This window comes from Podarcis muralis, chromosome 11 (genome assembly GCF_964188315.1).
Source record: "Podarcis muralis chromosome 11, rPodMur119.hap1.1, whole genome shotgun sequence".
Classification (NCBI taxonomy): Eukaryota; Metazoa; Chordata; class Lepidosauria; order Squamata; family Lacertidae; genus Podarcis; species Podarcis muralis.
This window is the reverse complement of record NC_135665.1, coordinates 38,639,472-38,662,849: the sequence shown is the minus strand read 5'-3', so window position 1 is coordinate 38,662,849 and position 23,378 is coordinate 38,639,472. Positions and strand designations below refer to the sequence as shown.

The 23,378-nt window shown below is 41.7% G+C and overlaps 1 long non-coding RNA gene across 2 annotated transcripts in view; it reads right to left on the bottom strand.

The window, feature by feature from the left end:
* LOC114606678 (uncharacterized) overlaps positions 1 to 23,378 on the bottom strand; it is a 137,359-nt gene that overhangs the window by 38,334 nt on the left and 75,647 nt on the right. For both annotated transcript variants that reach the window (XR_013394687.1, XR_003708931.2), the window contains one exon: positions 2,905 to 2,979. This is a non-coding gene — a long non-coding RNA (uncharacterized LOC114606678). The remainder of the gene's footprint in view (positions 1 to 2,904; positions 2,980 to 23,378) is intronic.

Sequence of the window (23,378 nt, the reverse complement as noted above, 5' to 3'; positions counted from 1 at the left end):
ACAGCTGAATTTTCCAGTTTTATTTGGACATCCAAGTCCTAGCTCTAGGGGCAGAGATTGAGATACAACAGAAAAATGATTAAAATGTATTAAGGCCTATGCTTAAAATTTGAACCCAATGAAAAGCAACTAGAAGCTGAACTAAACAGGCCTTTCACTGAAAATGTGGACTTTGGGGAGGGCATCTACCCTTTCTCCAACAAGGGATTCATAAGAAGAGTCTGCATTCCCTTCACAGAGGCTTCCTGAGAAGGTAGCAGCATATAAGCAGGGAAACTTCCTTCTCTTTGAGGAAAATAGGAAGGGGTCGTAAGGTAGTGGGGAGAGAGAAAGAGAGAGATCAGGAGGAGTAAGATGAATATATAACTTGGTCCCTAGGGATTCTCTCTGCTTCCCTCTTCACTTCAACTCTATGTCCAAATGTTTAAAGCTTACAAAAGAATTTTGGCAAGGCAGCCAAAAGAAAGTGGTAGGGCAGCAAAAAGAAAGTGTCCCTATGTGCCTCACTGCCCCTACTTGATGTATGGATGGACTCTTCAAAGGAACCCTCTTAGTAAATCACAGTGGATAATAGGTTGCATGTATCCCATGATTCCATAACTGCAGCAGGCTTAGTGTTGAAACCATTGAAACTACGGTTGTGTACACATCACCGGCTTAAAACACAGGTCATTATTTTTCTAAATCTGGATTGATTGGTCCTATGTAGGCCCAGCCTTAATGCAAAATATTAGCTTTTCTAATGCATTGTATGCCTAGCCTTGGCCATTGGGGGCAGCAAGAGAGGGGATATAGCTCTTGACAGAAACCAACTCAATGTTAATAGTAAAAACCTGCTTCTGACTAGAGTTGCTACGAGAAGAGATAAATATCCCTTTGTTGGCATGCAGAACAGCTGTGATTTAGCCCATCTCTTCACCCAACAAGCAAGCAAATGATCTATTTTGAATTAATTGCTCCAAGATAGTGTGCTAGTCTGCAAAACATATCCTGGTTCCTGCCAGCTTAACATATCAGGGTGGAGATTCAGAACGCTATTATTGCAGCAGAATATTATTTAGGTTTTATGACAAGGAGTTAGGGTCAAGATGAAAACTTTTCAGATTTACATTTTTATCCTGCACTGACCTTTTAGCTCCATTCCTTAATTGAGCAAGGCATGCTAAAGAAAGTGATTATTATGAGGCGGCCACATCCCCAGGGTGTTATGAGGTACCAGGCACAGTTAAACTATCTCAAGACAACCATGTTCTCTAGAGTTGCTTTATTGCTATTATAAAAAATCTTTATATGGTGAAAAATTTGTATTTTTATGCTGGAAGAAGATGAAGATGACAGTTTAGACTTTGAACGGTAGTTTCCGTTTGAGCTTTGTGCCCACAGAGATTGTAAAACATCTAAGACTGGGGCGGCCACTTGATTGGCTTCTTAGGATTCTAAAGGGGTAGATTAATCTCTGTGAAATTCATAGTTGGAACATTCTGCCATTAACTGGCACTTTCCAGTTATCAAGGTACTTTATGAAACTGAAAAAGTCCTATTACAGTTGCTAAATAGGCAACTTTGGGGGTGTGGTTCTCATGAAACCATCACTTCTCTAGGGTAGCTAATCTTGACTGTCCTTTGTGCTAGTTAAAGACACAATGGCAGCCTCGTCAAATAACCTTATGCCATGTTGAATCATATTCCTAAAAAGGATTGTTGTTTGTATGGTGCTGGCACCTAGAACTCTGGTTGTGTTTGGAAAGACTTCAACACCTTCCGAGTATTTGATCAAGGACATTGCAACATGTTGCTAATGGTACCTCCATCTGAATTTTCCACCTCCACATTTACCTAATATTTTGAAAACCTATTTCTATGATTCCAATCTGGTGCTGTGAAGCACCAGTCAGGAGCTTTGACACTTCCGATGGAGCTGTTCTGAAAGATGTATCTATCAATAGCTTTTGGCTGTACACAATGCCCAAAATTTGCATCTGAGTAACTTAAAACAAAGAGAGTTCCAGGGTATCTTTAATATATACATGATGCTCTTTTACATATACACATATACTGTGCCTTAGCTGAATTACACTTGTGGGCCTCCAGAGTCCAGTCCAATGGTTGGGGTGATGCAAGTCCAACAACATCTGGAGGGCCACAGGTTCCCCATCCTTGGTATAATCAGGCATTTGTTTTCAACTTCAGTCTACATGATCAGTGCATGCCTTTGACAACAACTATGACCCCAAGATGGGCTTTCCCCACCATGTCTGCCACACCACAGACTGCAGCAGAGAGTATTAGAGAAAAGCGAATGCATTTCCTTTTTACTAAACTTCTAGCTAATACTACACAATGTTTGCATAGCCTCTGTCTAGTTAACTCTTCCCCTAAGAACAGAGCCATTTTGTTTGTTTCTCTTTCTACCAACTTGTTGAGACAAGATCTCTGCTATTTTCTCTGTCTCATCTGCACTCATCCTGTAAATAATTTCTGCATGAATAAAACCTTTGAACTCAAGAAACTGTCAGTGATTCTTCCAATCTAATTCACCCTAGCTGCAAGGTCTGCCAACAATGAGTGCTTTCAGATGAATTATATCTCAGCGTTTCCCACCCATACTAATGAGGGTGGTTGACTATATGCACTTGCATTGTGGGTTGTTGCTCCCTTCTCTTAAATTCCTTACCCTTCCTAATTCTGAAAAACTAAGGCCCACTGTAGGCACGTATGCAGGCATTTTTTACCCATGTGCTCAGCCTATTATTATTTCTGAGATATAGCAGACTTGCATAAAACAAGTGCCTGGACCCACAAACAACCCACTGAGGAGTGCCTTGCCAACAAAAGTAGGGGTGCAATGATAGACGGTACCCAGCAAAACAACACTACGCACGTTTTTTTTAAAAAGTCACCTACCTATACAATGCAGTCCAGTACATCCAAAGTTGGGTAACATGCAATTTTATGTTGTTGTTTTCCTTACCGCATTATCTGCAGATGGAGAAAATCCAAATTAAAAACAGGAACAGTCCAGGCTACCACTTGCAAGAAAACAGCATCATGTGGATGACACATAAAATACATGCACACACTGGATAAATCAAATTCACTTTAAACTGCTGTATGTACAGTACCTCAGTCCCTCCTGTTAGTAAATGCTGTCTCTGGGAAGTATAAGGCCTGCTTCTGCATAACTAGATACTATCTACATTGGTATAATTCTGCTTAGCTGCACTTTATGCAACTTTTGCTTTTTATACCATGTGTGTACTGATCAGCTAACTGTCCAGTCAGATGTGTTTTAAGGCTAAAAAAAATCATATACTACACTTCATATATTTATATTCCATGATTCAGTCTTCTATTTAATTACTTGCCTGGTCGCCCCAGATGACATGCAGGCAAGCACAGAAACCGAGCATGCTTGCAGACAAGTGACTCATTCCTCCTTTGCCAGTCTACTTGTGAAAGGCAATTGTTAGTAGGAAAGAAAGAAAGAAAGAAAGAAAGAAAGAAAGAAAGAAAGAAAGAAAGAAAGAAAGACTATTAACTTTTCTAGTCTAATATACAAGGCTGTCTTATTTATTCCTGAGTAGTCTGATTATCTATACTCTGCAGCACTATTGGAAAATGGTGATGAGTTTTAGTAGCTGAAGGCCGTACATGCTTATTTCAGTATACAAGACTAAGGTGCAAATGCAAGATAATCTTAAATTCTCTACTTGCCAAGAGACAACAAAAGCTAACTAGAGTACTCTTAATATTCCTATCCAACTGATGACTTACTTTCATATGAATCCAACTACAAATATCAGACCTGAATAATTATACATTTAAAAGCAAAGAAAGAGTCAGGGTGTTTTTAATATATTAGCCTGACACAACCATCTAGGTTGAAATGTATTTGGTAGCTTGTTCCCTACCATGTACAGTGGTACCTCAGGTTACAGACACTTCAGGTTACAGATGCTTCAGGTTACAGACTCCACTAACCCAGAAATAGTACCTCGGGTTAAGAACTTTGATTCAGGATGAGAACAGAAATCATGCGGCGGCGGCGGGAGGCCCCATTAGTTAAAGTGGTACCTCAGGTTAAGAACAGTTTCAGGTTGAGAATGGACCACTGGAACAAATTAAGTTCATAACCCGATTACCACTGTATTCATTTCTTCTGGCGGTTACATAGCCATTTTCAGATGTCCCTTGATCCTGCTACATCCTCCCCCCACCCCCGGGAAGCTGGGCTCAGGAGTCCTATCCATGATGGGACAGAATATTATACTGTGGTTTGTGCACTAGCATCCTTAATATTTCCTTCCTTTCAGAAGCAAATAGAGCGTACCCTTATCTGAATGCTAATTTCCTAGTTAAAACCCTCCCTTGCTGACAAGGGACTGAAAGAGTTTTAAATCACAGATGTAGAGTATCAAATGCAATAATGCTCTTGCAATAGTGCATTGAAGCCTCAATTAATTAACCCTTGGGCTAAGTAGGCAGGTACACGGTGGTGGCCACAGGCGGTGGATGGATGAGATTTAAATGTGTATCTCATTTCCCCAGCACGGAACATGCCGTTTGGTTCAGAAAGGAGTCATTTTGCACACTCGCCTCATTTACTCTCAGTTTTAATCCCTTTAATTCCACCTGAGATCCAGGCAAGAAAGGAAGAGGAAAGCGAGGTGTAAAGGCTGCCGAGCTGGCCTTTGTTTACATACTTTTTCCCTGGGGGACCCCCCACAACAGAGCCGTGGCTTCTGGCCTTTTCATTGGGCTGCAGGGCTTCAAAGCAGTTATCATATGGAAATAGTTAAACAGAGATTAGAGGGGGGAGCACTTCACAGCAATCCACCCTTTTAGCTAAGGTTGCAGAAGGAACTGAAGGGCTCGGTAGCCACAAGGGAGAGTGGAGGGGTTAGGTTGCAAAAGACCTGAACCTTGGGCTAGGGGGACCACAGCTGTTGCGTACCTTTCGTTTTCCTCTCACAAAACATTGATATTTCACCACGCAACAATAATATCCAGAAGTTATAGAAGCATCTCATATATAGTCTAAAATCACCTAATTTTAACAACAAGACAGTTAATAGGACCAGAATTTAAGAATTGCAAGATGATGTGATATGAGCACTGGTGTTCACATGTGTGTTCCCTTTTTCTATGTGTTGGAGAATGCTTTGTGTATGTAGTGGGAGGAAATTTCCATGTGCCACACATTCATCACCTGCACAGGTTTCCTGAACCTGTGGGCTTTAAACCAAATGAATAGTTTTTATATATGTGTTGGTTCAAGGGAAAAAATGGTATATAAAAAGGAGAATTCCTAGATGCCAAGATCCAAGTGTGGGCCATGTACTCTTTGGTAAGAGAAAACCAGCAGAGATTTAAAGTCTCAAAATATGCAGCAGAGTAAAGCGTGGAAATATAGGTGACTCTTTAAGGTGAGTTCAAAAGTTTCCCTCTTCCTCTTAAGTTGGAAAATGGTCACACATTTGGTTTACTTACAAACTCTCCAAAGGTCAGATTCATGTGCTTTTCCATACCACATTCAGAAAAAGTACACAGGCAGTAAAACATGGCTTAGTTACAAGGTGATGAACGTTCCTAGAGTATTGGTGTTCACATATCTGAACACTCATGAGGTTTACTGGTTGACCTTGGACCAATCACTCTTTGAAACTATCCATCCTAAAAAAAGGGGTCATGTACCAGGCCAGACCTGTACTTTAATCCGCCAAATTTACAGCTCTAGTAAATACAGCTCCACCACTCCTATTGTCTAAAGGAACTGCAATTCCCACACACCCCCACTGTTTTGGAGGAACGTTAATATATTTTTCTGAGTTATGGTCTGTGTGCTATGGAAAGTGAGTACTGTATTTTTTGCTCTATAAGACTCACTTTTTCCCTCCTAAAAAGTAAGGGGAAATGTGTGTGCGTCTTATGGAGCGAATGCAGGCTGCGCAGCTATCCCAGAAGCCAGAACAGCAAGAGGGATTGCTGCTTTCACTGTGCAGCGATCCCTCTTGCTGTTCTGGCTTCTGAGATTCAGAATATTTTTTTTCTTGTTTTCCTCCTCCAAAAACTAGGTGCGTCTTGTAGTCTGGTGCGTCTTATAGAGCAAAAAATACGGTATGTAGTTCTCTAGGCTTGGTACCGCCTAGTCCAGCATGGCTGTACTGGAGCTGATAGGAGTTGTAGTCCAAAGTATCTGGGAGGCACCAGATTGGGGAAGGCTGGCCTAGTCCATTATAGGAGACAGTCGGCAGTTAGGTATTCCATGAAACTGAAAAGAGAGTCACATCTAAAACCAGTTTTGCTCCATTTGGTAGAGTGCAAACCAAAACAGCTAAGAAGGAACATTTTGGAGTATTTGACCAGGCACTACTTTAGACTTTGGGAAGCCTCAATTAAATCTAGAATAGCTTGTTCTTGCTTTTTGCACCCAGATTTATAAATAAGTTTATTATTATCAATTTTACTATGTCCTCAGATTTTTCTTCTCCAAACAAAATTAATATTGAGAAGAAAGAATATCTGAGACATTTGAAATAATTACTTTTTAATATGTATCATTGAATTGTGGCTACTTTCCTTTGGGGAAAGAGTTGCTTTTCAAATATAATCTGGGTAGAAGTATCAATAGGAAGGAATGGCGGGCTCAAATTATTGGCATGGTGGGAAGATCAAACTTCCAGCCGGATGTTCTTTTCCAACAACAGCCTGATCTTCACCAGGTGCCTCCTTCTAATAAAGGCAAATTAACAGGGTTTAAAACTGGCTTTAAATAGTCAAAACTAGAATTCTGCTAGGAGAAACGTGCTAAGAATTATTCAAACCAATTATTTCTCATAAGGAAAGCAGTTAAGAATATTACAATATGCTGAGGAATACTTGGAAGAACAATGAGGTCCAAAATAGGTCAGCCCCAACTAACATGGTTGTGCTGGTTGGAGTGGATGGGAGCTGAAGTGCAAATAGGTCACATTTACCACTGCAAATGGTTTTTATTTTTGAAACTATTTATTTATACTAGTATTACCTTGCTACTAGACTCACTTTCCAGGATCTGTATTAACAAGCAGATCTTCAGTTCTGGGATAGCAAAACTCAAAACTGTTATTTGCAGACAGTACTAAATAATAATTGATCTACAGTAAAAAAATATGTGTTTATAGATTTTCCTGAACTTAAGATGGACATAAAGGAACACACAATTAGCAAAATGTGTATGCTTCTGGCTTTGTAGAGTGCAGCCTAGTTGAAGAAGCTTCATTTTCATACTCTAAGGGAAGTTCATACTTTATCAGAAGCCAGGAGTCTGACCCCACAACACTGCTGGTAATGTTTGAAGAAAGTTGATCCTTAGGAGCCAGTAGCACTACTCAAGTTGCAGTTTCTTTTAGCTAAAACTATGGAATTTGCTCCCCAAGATGTAATGATGGCCACAAATGTGAAGAGGTTTAAAAGAGGATTAGAGAAAATAATGAAGGATAAGGCTATCAGCAGCTGCTAGCCTGGGTGGCTGTATTTTGCCCACCATTGCTGGAGGTTGAATGCCTCTCAATACCAATTGCTGAGAATCACAAGTGTGGATAGTGATACCACACCAAGTCCTGCTTGTGGGCCTTTGGACTGATCCAGCTGGGTGGTTCTTATGCTCTCATCCCTGCCCATGTAGGGCTGGCATTTTTCAAACATCCTTGTGAATAGTGTTGAGCTGCCATGCTGTAGAAAATTAAGTTTTCTCCACCGCATGAATCTTCTTTGGCTAAAGATATTTTGTGACAGCAGAAGGAAATACAAGGAATTGCAGGGTTGCGGCAAAGAAGTGGAACTCATGCTTTGCACATGGTTCCTCAGCAGGGTCTCAAGCCAGGGAGGTGTAAAAGGTTCTAGTCTAAAACCCTGGATAGCTGTGGGCAGTAAAATAAATAAATACATACAAACTGCTGGGCTAGATGAGGAATACAGATTCTCTTCTCTATATCAAAATACCTAAGGAAGTCGAAATATGAACTCAGATATGGAATTAACTCACATCTGCAATGCTAATTATGTCTACTCAGAAGTAAGTTCAACTGAATTCAGTGGGGCATCCTTTCGACAAGTAGGATTAGGATCTCAGTCTGTGCCTCTATCCATTTTTTTGTAATTTTTAAAGTTTTATTTAGAACATCTGTTCCTCTTCACTGAAGCTCAAGTCACAGCTTCTGGTGACGTCTACACTGATTCCCAGATGTTTTCAGGATAGATGGTGAGACGCAGCTATGTCATCCCCAACTCAGAATTCATCTGGAGCAATCTCATAATGTAGACAAACCTTCTCTTCTACTCCTCCACCCACCCACCCCGCCTCTAAAGCATCTAAATCTTGGGGGGAAATCATCTCTCACATTCCACTTGCCGGAAGCTGCCCCCTTGTGCCAAACAAATGCCAATGTCACTGGAGTGAAATGAACAAAAGGAGGGGTAAGAAGGATTGAAAGGTTATGTGAGCATGGAAAGGGGGATGTTGTTTATTTCTCACTTGATTCTGGTTCTGCTGGTGGCTGGTTGCCCTCCCCCGCCACCGCCTTCGGCATGGCCTGCACTCCACCGTGTAACTCTCCAGCTCATTTCTCTCCACGCGATTTACCATCTGTGAGCTCGTCTTTAACCTAATAAAAATCATCTAGCTTTTGACTAACAAGAAAAGGAAACAGTGTTCATTGTGGGGTTTGGGGAAAATGGCTTCACTAATCTGCAGGATGAGAATGGAGTGATTTATAGGCGGATTTAACTGGAGGCTATGATTAGGGGGCTGGTAGTAAGTGCATTAGATGTCTAAGTGTGGCAATAGAGTAAATAGGCGTTTTATTTATCGCAGTGCCAGGGGCCTCTTAGCGGAAGAGCGCTTCTCCAAATTGAAATATAGCAGAGTTTACACTCCTGATTAGGGCTTCAAGTGCACAGCCCAAGGCTATCAGCGAGCAGAATCAACGCTCGCTGACACCTAATTGTCACTGGATTAATGTGCAAACAGGGACGGCAAAACAGCCACAACAAATAACCTGGTGTCAGAACTGTTGGTGGCACTGTCCACTAAATGACTGGGGGCCAAATTGAAGTTTATATCTCAAAATCCACTGAGATCAATGCATCAGCCAAGCTGGAAATATGGCACCGGTGTGTGTTTGCTAGAGATTTGCATATTGCACACACTTGGTGGATCTAGAGAGACTGCTATGTGGCTCTCTTAGGACTGTAATTTTTTTGAAGTTCTATAGGGTTTTTAGAAGTTGATTTTAACTGTCTTATTTTAATAAACTGATTGATATCTCTCAAGGTAGTATTTTCATTAATATAATTATTTTTCCCTTAACTAAATAACATGGGAAAATATGTCTTATTGGAGAAATCTACACACACACACACACGGAGAGAGAGAGAGAGAGAGAGAGAGAGAGAGAGAGAGAGAGGGAGTGCTGCATGATTTATCCATGATGGAGGCATTGAGAACAAAATGTTTGGCCAGAACTGCCTTAACAGCACAAGCCCAACAAGTTTTTAGGGGCAGCATTCAAAAGATGTGCCCCAGTAGCCTCTGTGATATTAGTGGAGGAGAGTGCAAATGTGCACCTCAGGATCTCTCACAAATGATGCTGCAACGGATTGCCTTTTTTTTAATGCTGTAACTCAGAATACAAATACTGAACATTCACTAGGAAAAATTCAGGGTAGTCTAGTGAAATATAAGCTCAGTATGAATGAGTGCATTGTATGCATTTGTGTACATAATGCAGATGCTTATGTATACATATTAAAAAGTAATGTTATACCATGCTATCTCTATCTCTCTCCTTGAGTAGACAGATCTACAATCTTATGCAAATAAGAGCCCTTAACTGTCTGCAAATGCATAACATAAATAAACGTCTATCACTGCTAGTATATGTATAGTAATGTTTGTGTAAACTTATATTTAGGATATCATTCGATTTATTTTTCTGCTTTACACTTCACAATTCAGGCTATTAAGATAGATTTATGTGGGGGGAACGCCTTTTACTCTAGGATCTTGTAACTTCCCATTGCTCCTTGCTATTAAATTTTATCACCCTGTTTGTGAATCCAATCATTCCAACAAGTACATATTCAATCTGGGGCACCACCTGTCTGGTTTTGGACCACAGCAAGCCATTTGGGCAGCTGAGTTCTGGCCTTCCTATTTTAGAAACAGATTTGTTGTTCGCTTGCTCCAAGATACTTCTGAACATTCCTAGGCAAGAAGAGGAGGAACAGGGTGGATTACAAGAATATCTTTCCAACCCCCCATTTTCTGTTAACTTGAAGAAACTGGTGTGCATCTCTCGGAACAAACAGAATTATAATAACATGTTCTAAAGCAAATGAAGGAATAGGTTACCAGCCAAGGAGCACATACATTCCATCATTTGTCTTTTATAATTAGCCATTTAGGAAGAAAAAGTCACAAATATATGATTTACATCTCTTAATGTATTTCTAAAGTTCTTAAGTTTTATTGAGCATGAAAGTTGGTCTTTCCCTGTGGTAAGAACTCAGGGAACTATAGAGCTGGCTAGTAGCTCAATGGTGCAGTCTTATGATTTACTCTTGACATTTGCAATTTTTTGCAGTAAAATACTACTTTTCTTTATTTCAGGCCTTTTAGTTGAAAACCTCGTAATTCCCTTTAAGCTCCATTTGATTGTCAATTGTACAACTCTCTCCAAATCTTCAGGCTTATGGCTTTTCATACATATATGATTACTTTTCTATTGCAATATCACCTTAGCACAGATTCTTCTTCTTTCACAAGCATTTCTGAATCTGAGCTTCTGTGAATTTTGCAGTGCCAGTGTTTCAGCATGACAAAATTATTTTTTTACAAAGTTAAAACAACCACGTAAATTGTCCAGCTTCTTCCTTCAGAACTGTACAGCCAGGCGTGGGGGGGACATTTGCACATTCATCACAGTAAAAACATCTGAATAATTCAAAATATAGGTAGCTATTTGGGTGGCGCTGTGCATTAAACCACAGAGCCTAGGGCTTGCCAATCAGAAGGTTGGTGGTTCGAATCCCCGCAACGGCGTGAACTCCCGTTGCTCGATCCTTGCTCCTGCAACCTAGCAGTTCAAAAGCACGTCAAACTGCAAGTAGATAAATAGGTACCGCTCCGGCGGGAAGGTAAATGGAGTTTCCGTGCGCTGCTCTGGTTCGCCAGAAGCGGCTTAATTATGCTGGCCACATGACCCGGAAGCTGTATGCCAGTTCCCTCAGCCAGTAAAGCAACCCCGCGACTGGACCTAACGGTCAGGGGTCCCTTTACCTTTACATTTAGGATTTTAAAGCCTATTGTAAAAGTAGCCAGAGCCTAAAGACAGCAAGGCAGGGAACCAGCATGCCATACTAACCAGGTGAAAGCAGAACAGGAAAGACTCCTTTATCATAACTACAGGAAGGCAACTGTATGTTTCCTAATATCTCATGGGAACCAGAAAAATGTAGACCCTACCACCTCGTCGCTGTATACCTGAAGGAGCGTCTCCACTCCTATCATTCAGCCCAGACACTGAGGTCTAGTTCCAAGAGCCTTCTGGCAGTTCCCTCACTGCAAAAAGTAAAATTATATGGAATCTGGGAGAGTGTCTTCTCGGTAGTGGTGCCACCTGTGGAACGCTCTCCCATCTGATCTCAAGGAGCTAAACAACTTTCTGAAGACATCTGAATATAGCCCTGTATCAGGAAGTTTTTTTTTAATGTTTTCCTGTGTTTTTATTATGTTGAAAGCCACCCAGAGTGACTTCGGCAACCCAATCAGACGGGCAGGGTATAAATAGTAAAATAATAATAATAATAATAATAATAATAATAATAATAAGGGGTAATAACACTTAGCATTTACATAGATCCCTTCCTAAGTCCTTAAGGGAGAATCCATATGTTCCCTGTGCCTAAGGGCTGTAGGGTGATATGGACCTTCTCACGGGCAGAGGCACTGCTGGCAGTACTCCAAGGTCAGTAGAGACAGAAATAGGATGTTCCCAGGGCATGTTGAGGAAGGGATTTAGGAAAGGCTTAGTTACATCCAATCTAAAGCCCCTACCCTGTTACCCAAAAAAGGCCCAAGAAAGGGCAAAAAGAGTACACTGACCCTCAAGCTGGTGTACTTTTCGTCTTCCTTCCTATGAGTATCAATTGGGGGGGTCTTAAAATCAAAGTGGGGGAAGGAGTAAACAGAAAATATACCTCCCCTACACACAAACACACTAAGGTAAGTGGCAGTTTCTCCCCCATGAAATCAACCACCACTGTGAGATTGATGCTTCACATACATGCATAATTCTTACAACTTCTCTGTAACATAGTCCAATAATTATCATATTAAGAATCAGGCTTCTGACTTGGGACAGATAATCACTCACTTAAGACCACCTTGTTTGAGTTAATGGCTAGGATTTGAACTATGGATCTTGTAACTCACATCTCATGCACTTAACCAATGCTCTGTGCTTGATCTTAAGAAACATATATAAACAAGCTGCTCTGAGGATTAATGCAAAAGTGGTTCTGGATTTATTTATTTTTAAGATTGGACAAGCTGCAATCCAGCACAATGCCACTAATGAACATTTCTAGCAATCTTATTGCCTGAAGACTGGCAAGTAGCTTTCATGAAGAGCAACCAAATAGCTATATGAGTGATTATGGGTCAATTTTTGCTCAAAGCAAAGGTGGCTGCTAAAGTTTCAAACACATCTGTTTGGTCTCTAATTCATTTGCTGCCAGAAAATCGGAGAACGTGGTATGCAATAGGGAAGTCCCAGGTTCATTTTACTAACAATATGCTTGATGAATCCAATGTATTTTTAATCCAAGTGTAAAACTCTAAGGACAGCCAAGGTGCTGACTAGAGCATGAAAATCTAAATGAATATTCTGCCAGAATGACAGTACTTAAACAACCAAAGTCTCACCCCAGGCGATAAGCCTTCTGCAAAATTCATAATCTATATATAGTTATTGTAAAAATTGTGATTTCATGGAGAAAGTAATTCACAAATCATAATTAGTGCAGTTCCCTGTAGATGACCAAATGCTAAATGTATCTCTACATTTTTGTGATTTAAAAACAAAGCTTTATAATTTGGTAATGTATTACCACAGATGTACATTACAATGATCACATTTTTCAATATATCAAGGAATGAATTCTTCCTTCATTGACATTATTTTAGAATCAGCCTAGCCACTAAAGACTCAGAGCAGAAAGCGGGGCAAAACTAAACTTGTGGCTTTTGGAATTCTCAGGCAAGACATCAGTATTTTAGACTACAACCAGTAGCCAATGCTGGCTTGGTGGTGCTCATCTGACCTCTGTTTGGGTACATTGCTGCTGCTTACCAGAAAATGGGGGGAAGGGCAAGATGGCAACACACCCGTCTACTTTTCAGTAAGCAGTAACAATGCAACCAACCAGAGGTCAAGTGAATGTCACCTCCCCAACTACATTGTTTGTTACCATTGCCATCATTTTGTTTAAATTTATATACTGTAATTCCAGAATCATGCTGTTTTTCATTAATATTCTTTGATCATGTCTTTGTCATACCTATCTAAGGGTTACTCCAGTGAAGATGAAGCACATAACAGGCTGACTTCCACCCCTATACCCCACAGCAATCTGAGCCCCACAAAAGCCTTAGGGCTGATGGACTCTCTGGCTTACCAGGGGATGCAGTGGAATGGGGAAATCGCTAGAACTTGGCAGGGCTTCCTTGCACAAGGGGAAGTGCTTTTTTTGGTTCATGCAAAGCATCCCTGGATCCAAGCCCACAGCTGTAATACTGGAATAAAAAACTGTCACCATTCACTGTAAAGTTCAGACACATTACATGCTTTATATTAGTACCACATTTTCTAGTTTCTCTATGTTGCAGCTTGCATATTATGTATACGCAGAAGGAGGGGAGGCACAGAGGAAGCTAAAAGTGCCCCATATCCCTCCCCCCTCTCATGTTTGAAATTGTGGCTCTTCGCCCTCAATGGAAAGATATGGAAGATTTACATGGAGTAGCAAGGTTTGGGCTCTTGAGTAGGTTTCAGGTGGTGAAGATGATCCTCTACCTCTGTTTTAATAACCAAAGTATGTGAGAATATAGCACACTGGCATGCCAAATTAGATAGATATAGATAGATAGATAGATGATAGATGATAGATAGATAGATAGATAGATAGAGATGATAGATAGATGATAGATATAAATTTACACAAACCTTTCCCCTTTCTGAGAATCTGGGGGCAGCAGCTGGCAGGCTCTTTGGTGTAAGTTAATATTGCTAAACACAATGCACATTATACTAGGTGACTTTCATCTGTGATATGCAACTTTAATTTGAGTTTTCTGGATAAAGTCTCACATATGTTTTATAAACATTCATGCCATAAAGCAGAGATGGAGAGTCTGTGACCCTCCAGACTACAGTTAAACTACAGTTCCAATGACCCCTAACCATTGGTCATGCTGGTTGGGGCTGATAGTCACAATTCCCCATCCCTGCCCTAAAAAAATAGTAATAGCAGAGGGAAATTTTTAATCTAATATGTATTCTGAGAGGCCTAGACTACATTCTGCAAAACCTCTACTTTTCAGGAGACTCACAGACTTCAGAGATATGATCCTGAAGAGATTTATAGAGCTAATACCTCACACAAATTGCTTCAACTTTTTGAATCAAAGAAATTTTTTCACTATAAGCCATTACCAATATGAAGGTATGCTGCCGTTTCAGAACACCAATGAAATTATGTGCCTTCTGCTAATGTTGATGTAGAATGGATGGAGATGTCTCCCTGTCACCTTCTCTTTCTCCCCCTGCCCTAATTTAAACGGAAATGTGTGGTCAGATATTCCTTGAAGTTCTTCAGGTTCATTAACAAGGTCAAAATCAATGTTATCTTACTATTTGGAATCATTTTTGGCAGAACAATGAAAAGAAACCATAGTAGAAGTAGACTTAATATAATCATTTTCTTTTCATTGTTCTTTATGGGAAAATAATTTGGCCCGAAATTTAGTGGTCCCATCAGGGAAGTGATATCTTTAAAAAGGTGGTCTGAAGGACAGGTTTTACTGTACTTTAATAGGCTTATAGATTAATATAAATCTTAATATTCATAATCTTTAACATCCTTTTCCTCAATATCCAGTCCATCTATACATCTATTTATAATGTATGTTTCAAACACAAGTTAGATTTTATTTTATTGAACTTATTGATAGCGCTACAGGGACAACCACTTGACCCAGTTTCTCCCTCAAAAAAAAAAAAAAAAGAATTCAAATTTAAAAGCTGGGTTTTCCTTGAAAATAATGTAATATTTGCACCTAATATGTGCTTGCAGTTTTGAAGTATTCAATCACTTGGGCCGAACTGTGGCCTTAACAAAAGCACAACTAATGAGATACGTTGTTAGTTACGAAGGAGCATTATTAAGCAAAGTAAAATGTAATGTTAACTGGCCTAATTTGGTTCCATTTCTGTATCAAAAGTGAATAAAGAGCTTATTTGCGTGATTTTTGAGATCTTATGCAAAAGTGGGTTAGTATTTTATGTCAGCCTAGTTCAAATAGCTTAATTTGGCATCATAAAACTAATGCTGTAGCCTCCATAGCTAGAGGTCCAGACAGATGGTTATACTGGTAAATATAACAACCTCATATAATTAGTCAATATGGACCCATTCAAACTATGTTAAAAATGTGGGGCATGATCCACTTGCACCAGGGACACAGTCTTGGAAAGTCCATTAAAAGGCTTACCCAACCTATATTCCCTTGCCCTCCCATGAACATGCATAATTTCTGTTGAGGGAAGGCTGGATGGCAATATGGGAAATGCATACGTATCTCACTCCTCTTATTGCACTGCAACGGACACATGCCCATGAATTGGGAGGGGGCAGGGAAATAGGGCTTCTTTGAGGCATGCTGGAATCCTCCATGCACAAGTGCAGCACCCATAAGTGAATGAAGGGATACATAGACAACTACAGTACTTTGAAACAAGCACCTCAAAGAGGTGATATGATGTGGAATCATCAGGCTTCCAGAACTGATTGTGCTAGTTCTTGAATTAGTTCAGACAATGATTTTGACACTTGGGTGATATGCAGAGCTCAGCATGCTTAGGGATCACTATTTGGGCATTCCTGTGTTTCAAGTGTACATGAGGTTGCGTCCAGATTTTACTAGCAACATGTCCTGAAATGACCACTTGACCTAGCTAATCATATATATCAGGTGGGGTGGGGGAGGGGGGTAATGCCTTCATAAGTGTATGGAAACAATATTAGGTTAGTCGTCTTGTATCAAGGCATCTAAGTGGTTCTAATTGTTCAAATTGACCCTTAGACACCTGAACTCTAAAACTTGGTTTATCCAAATTTTACCTCATTTTTCCAATCATAAATTAAGTTCACCTCACTTCCGCATGTGAAAGCTCTTACAATTCATACACATTTTCATGCAAATTTCTCCCAATATATGTTTTTAATGCAATTTTGCATAACTAACATTTTTGCAGGAAATTTCCCAATATGATAATCCTTGTATGTAATTTTCAGTAATATAAACATCTTTGTTCACACTTTCCCTTAAAATACATTTTGTATGCATTTTTTGGGTGAGAGAAGTACAAATTTTGGAGGATAGCTGCCTTTTGGTTCATGTATTAGTTTGGAATGTGCAAGGTAGTTGGATTTTAATTTAAATGCAAGATGAAAAAAGTTCTCTCCCATTCTTATTGGGAAAAAATGTAAAGAAAGACTTGTATTATTCTGTATCAAAAATAGCATTTATTGTCCTCAATCCATCTACATGCATGGGTGGGAAGGGACAGAGAACAATGGATTCTGCTACCACTCTCCTCTCTAACAAGTGATCAGTATTTTCACCAGTGATCTGACTGGTTGGCTCCAATGTGGATGGGGCTTTTGAGCCTGGAGTAACATACATGCAGCAACCAATCAGCATCCATATGGGTAAATGTGCATATATAGTACTAGGCAATTATGTTCTATAACTTTTTTATGTTCTATTTTTATAGTATATAGAGAGGCTTTGGCATTAGGACACACACGGAATAGATAGGTTGGCAATTATTTTCTGATAAATGCTAATGTAAACCCATTGATGGCTGACATGGGTATAACTGAGAATGGGTTTTGGAAGAGGCAACCTATTATAAGAGTTTTTCTTCTCCTTTCTTAGCTGTTAAGACACAGTTGATTAACGCCTTGGCCTTAAGCGTGTGGAGCTGCCTTTAATATAGTGATTTCTCTTCCTTTAAATATGTGTTGAGGAGGAAAAAAACTCCTGTGTATAATTTTTTATAACACACAGATGAGAAAGTGTATGATCCAGTAAGGTGTGATATTCCAAATCAGATATGGTGTCTGATCTTCTTCTGTCTCTCCCCACCCCCACCTCCCTCTGCTGAATGAAATAAAAATGAAGAGGCCTTTCTGAATGCTGAGAACCATTTGCAGAACTTCGAATTGGAGCTGGCCATCTGGAATAATGGACCGTGTTGGCTGCCTTCCACTAGAGGGAATTATTCAAAGTCATAACAGGCAGTGGTCACTGGGGAACAGGCCTAGGGAAAGCTAGTCATTCTTTCATATTTGTATGGGGTATTAGTGAAGATTTATTAAAACACTTGTCTTGTTCCGAATTGACAGTTGTGGTTATTAATATCGTTAGTTTTATTTGAAGAAGAGTCTCCTTGCTATATTTCAAATTGGTTTACTGCGTTATATAAAATACAGCAACTCCACTGTGACACAATGGAAATAAAAAGAACAATGCCTATATAAACCTGTTTTGTATAATGTACATGGGACATTTACTAAACCCACAGACTCCAAACCACTTTTACTGGACCAATCTCATGGCCATATGTAGAACTATATAGGACTAAGTTGTTATAGTATTTGCAGGCTATGCTGAACTGCAAATCTACATTGTCTCTGATCATTCCAGCAATTCCAACTGAATTCAGCCTAAAGAAACTGTTTTTTGGAATGCAAGATTAAGGCCTTCCATATGACTCTTGCACACACACGCACACACACACCTATATATACGCAGCATAATTTGTATAGAATGCATTTCTATACACTATGTATTTAACTAATAATTATTCATATTATATATTGCAACTGTTCTGAATGCTTTTATCTGAATTTTTAATTAAACTCAGTCACTGAGTGTAAAAATAGAGTACTTCAAATAATAGCAAAATCAAAAAATGAAGTTGAAAACATTCATTTTTTAATCATTCATTAACATATAATTGTTTTGTTCTGGGATAATTTAGGAAAATGGTTAACTACACGAATGCAGAGTAACACAACAAATATTTCAATGCTTTTCTAAAGGACTTCCCTCCCATCTCCTTTATTTTTAGCAATTCAAGGCACCACATAAAAAAAAAGAGTATAAAGGCAATAGTGATAAGATGCACTTCTAGATACTGAAGCATTTGCAGATGTTAAGTGACTTATCTTTGTTCATGGCAGCAAAAGAAAAATTCTGTATTTGTCAGCATAATCAATTTTTTAAAATAGCACTATTATTGGTAACATAAAAATCTTATGAAGTTTACAAAGATAGTTTATAAGATCTTCAGACTTTCCATACAGGGGACTCTGGTATGTGAAACCAATTTGGACAATACGATTTTGAGCTTGAAGAGAATTTTCCAGTGAATTATGCCCTATTTAAGCCATAAATAAATAGGCATAGGAGAAGGACATCTCCTTGTGACATGCACAAAATTAATGTTTGTACAATTATCTGTATTTATATGCCTCAGTGCAAATTATGAACATGCATAGTGCTATCACATAAGTGGTAACTCCACCAATCACCCCCTTTGTTCCTCTTCTCAAAGTATACGTCACTCAGATTGAAGGGTCAGATTGAGGAACTGGAGATGCAAGTCCTCTTCCAACTAGATACACACAGGTAGAAGTCTGTTTCTATTTGCACATGCGCTGTGGGTAAAACCTCAGTGCCTAGGACTTGCCGATCGCATGGTCGGTGGTTCGAATCCCCACGGCGGGGTGCGCTCCCGTCGTTCGGTCCCAGCGCCTGCCAACCTAGCAGTTCAAAAGGACCCCCGGGTGCAAGTAGATAAATAGGGACCGCTTACCAGCGGGAAGGTAAACGGCATTCCGTGTGCTGCGCTGGCTCGCCAGATGCAGCTTGTCACGCTGGCCACGTGACCCGGAAGTGTCTGCGGACAGCGCTGGCTCCCAGCCTCTAGAGTGAGATGAGCGCACAACCCTAGAGTCTGTCAAGACTGGCCCGTACGGGCAGGGGTACCTTTACCTTTACCTATTTTTTAACTACAGTGAAATCAGTGAAAACATGTGGATTAACTTAATTTTTAGCTTATTGTTTGTTACTTCTCTTATTACTAGAGTTGAAAATAAATTGGAGGGAAACATCCCCCCCCCAAAAAAACCACATTATCCCTGCCTGAGGGAAGTCTAAAGCTTTCAGCGCAATTTCTAACTGTGTCAGATCCACACAACCTTTTCCTTAAGTGTTGCCTTTCTAAGTTCATTAGTTACACCTACTTCTCTCACACACAAAAGTTATCTACTTCCTCTAAGGCAGAGCTTTCCAAACTTTTCATGTTGTTGACATACTTTTTAGACATGCGTCATTTCGCAAAACAGTAATTCAGTTTTACTAGCAAACCGGAGGTTAAACTAATCCCTTTCCAGCCCCAGCAGGAGCGTGGGGAGTGTTTCTGTGGCACACCTACACACTGCAGACAACACACTAATGTGTTGCGACACACAGTTTGGAAAGCTCTGCCTTAGAGGAAAGCTCTACTCAAAAGGATGCAGCATGGATCTTGGTCATTATACTTTGTTTCTTCAACTGCTATAAACATTCAACGTAGAGCTAGGTATTCTTCAGCCCATTGGTTTTAGGAGGCATAAACACACCGAACTCAGTGCTGGATTTAGGCTAGAATCTGCCACACCTTAGATCTGCATATTCCTGCCTCACACTGCTCATGTAAGTAGACCATTCCTGTGAGGAGGAATGACAAAAGCAGTCAGACATAATGGTCTGAACCAGCTTTCTATTTTGTTGCATTATAGTCTAAGCTGTTACATTCTCCATTATCTTCGTTTGAGTTCCAATCGTGCAGTTATGCATTTTTCAGAGAGATTCATCCTGAAAGGTTAACAAATGAGAAACTAAACCAACCATACAAATAACAGCCAAAAGAACAGTTTCCAAAATGTGTTGCTGCCATGCCATTTCCAATTTGATATTCAGATGGTTAAAGCTAAAGGCCACCAAGCAGGGGTGGATTAAATAGTTCTGCCTTTTATTACTCATTCTTATACAAAATCTCTTAAATATTGCTAATGAAGCCAGTTATCCTACACAGACCTGTAGTGCCATCCTTTTCCAGGCTGGCTCAGTTACATTTCAGTGTCTGGCAATTTACCCCAGGCATAATTTAAGTGAATTATCACGGCTACTAAATCATCTCTGCAGGGGTTTTCTCTAATCCCATCAAGATACTTACACTCCCTTTCTTCCCTCCTAGCAGCATAATGAATTATTATTTCATGGGGAGCTGTTAAAGAGGCCCCTTTGGAAGAGTTTAACATGTAACACTGGAAAGGAGGAGGGGTGCCGGTGGCGCACAGAAAGGGGAAAAGCTGTGGTAGGTACTCTAGCCTGGGGCTGCCAAGGATCAGAACAGTGAAACAAAGGGCATCAGCAGGCCCTCTCCCTTCCCCCCTCGGCCTCCCCTGGGATTTAAGTACACTTTCCCCTCTTAGCCCAAGGGAAGATGGCTGTCCTCCTCCCCTCTTTCCCTTTTCTGTCCCTGCCCGCTGGTTACCCTCCTCGGCAAGAAAGCCAAAGGGAGTAGGAATATAAATGTTTTCCTTAACTGGAGGAAGCACAGCGCTCACAGACCACTTGCGGAATCCATTAGGCTAATTTATTAAATACAATTTGCCTTGTGTGGCTGAGCTGAGTAATGATAAAAAACATAAATAAGGGAGAAAAGCCACAGCACAGCGTCAAAGACACATTGGGCACGGGGGTCTTTATCATCTCCCTCAAATCCAGGCCTCTCTTCCTACCTTCTATATTTGTGGGGGTGCTGGTGGTTGTGAGGAAATAATAGAAATAAGGCCCATATTAGGTTCAATACAGGAACAAAGAAGGGGCAGTCTGCTTGTTTTGGCTTTTATTCCTCTTTTTCTGGATATTGTATTGTTCTTTATCCCACAATAGATTCTACATGAGGTACTCATAAAGGCTTTCATTATGGTCCTACGCATATTTATATCGCCAGACGTTTTGTCATGAGGAGACCTATGGTGGCAGGGAAAACAGCTGGAACATACAATTGGGTAGTTTAATACATTTTTTAAAAAAACTTATGTTAAATATTAATACAATAACTTTTAATTCTATCAGTTTTTACAATAAGGGCCTTTTAAAATATTTTATTAAATTAAGGATTTAAAAAAATAAAATAAAGGGCCTTTGTACCCATTGGCAGAAAATGCTAGAAGGTGTAAACAAAATTGCTTATTAGTAAGGAACTAAAAGGTAAAACAATGCTCTAATGCATTTCCTTATAGCTCTACAACTAAAAGGGGCTATATACTTTGTAAGCCACTTTGAGATACACGTGAAAGACAGCGTAAATATTATTTAAATAAATACTTGTGTTTTTTTAAAAAAAAGAAGTACCGTATTTTTCGGACTATTGGACGCACCGGTCCATAGGACGCACCTAGATTTGGGGGGGGGGGAAATAAAGGCAAAAAAATTTATTCCCCCCCCCCCGCCAGGCGCGGGGCTGGGGCGGGGAAGCCCGAGCTTCCCCCTCCCCCAGAACGGGACCCAGAGCCATGCCGAAGCTGCGCGCAGCTTTGGCATCGCTCTGGGAGCTTGCGGGGCTGGGGGAGGAGGAAGCCTTCCGCCAGCCTCCAAACCATGTCGGGAGACAGCGGGATGGCGCGCTGCGCCTCTCCCGCTGTCCCCCGAGTTTGCGGGGCTGGGCCAGCCTTCTAACCAAGTCGGGGGACAGCGGGAAGGGCGCGCTGCGCCCCTGCCGCTGTCTCCCGAGTTTGCGGGGCTGGCGACGGGGAGGAGCAGGCTTCCCCCCCCGCCAGCCTTCTAGACAAGTCGGGGGACAGCGGGAAAGGCGCGCTGCGCCTCTCCCGCTGTCCCCCGAGTTTGCGGGGCTGGCAACGAGGAGGAGCAGGCTTCTCCCCCCGCCAGCCTTCTAGCCAAGTCGGGGGACAGCGGGAGGGGCGCGCTGCGCCTCTCCCGCTGTCCCCCGAGCTTGTGGGGCTGGCGGTGGGGCTCTCCTGAAGCCTGGAGGTTGTGGGGCTGGTGGGGGGGAGAAGCAGGCTTGCTTCTCCCACCCCCAGCCTCCAGATCAGGTCGGGGAATAGCGGGATGGCGGAGCGCCGCCATCCCGCTATTCCACGACCTGATCTGGAGGTTGTGGGGCTGGGGGGGGGGAGAAGCAGGCTTGCTTCTCCCACCCCCAGCCTCCAGATCAGGTCGGGGAATAGCGGGATGGCGGAGCGCCGCCATCCCGCTATTCCCCGACCTGATCTGGAGGTTGTGGGGCTGGGGGGGGGGGAGAAGCAGGCTTGCTTCTCCCACCCCCAGCCTCCAGATCAGGTCGGGGAATAGCGGGATGGCGGAGCGCCGCCATCCCGCTATTCCCCGACCTGATCTGGAAGTTGTGGGGCTGGGGGGGGGGGAGAAGCAGGCTTGCTCCTCCCACCCCCAGCCTCCAGATCAGGTCGGGGAATAGCGGGATGGCGGAGCGCCGCCATCCCGCTATTCCCCGACCTGATCTGGAGGTTGTGGGGATGGTGGGGGGGAGAAGCAGGCTTGCTTCTCTCACCCCCAGCCTCCAGATCAGGTCGGGGAATAGCGGGATGGCGGAGCGCCGCCATCCCGCTATTTCCCGACCTGATCTGGAGGTTGTGGGGCTGGGGGGGGGAGAAGCAGGCTTGCTTCTCCCACCCCCAGCCTCCAGATCAGGTCGGGGAATAGCGGGGTGGCGGCTCTGCGCCTCCCCGCTGTCCCCAGCTTTTGGGTGCAGGCTGCTGCCCGCAAGCCTTGCGAGCCCGCGGGACATCCCGCCGGGCTTGCAAGACTTGGGATAGCTTCCTGAAGCCTGGAGAGCGAGAGGGGTCGGTGCGCACGGACCCCTCTCGCTCTCCAGGCTTCAGCAAAAGCCTGCATTCGCACCATAGGACGCACACACATTTCCCCTTCATTTTTGGAGGGGAAAAAGTGCGTCCTA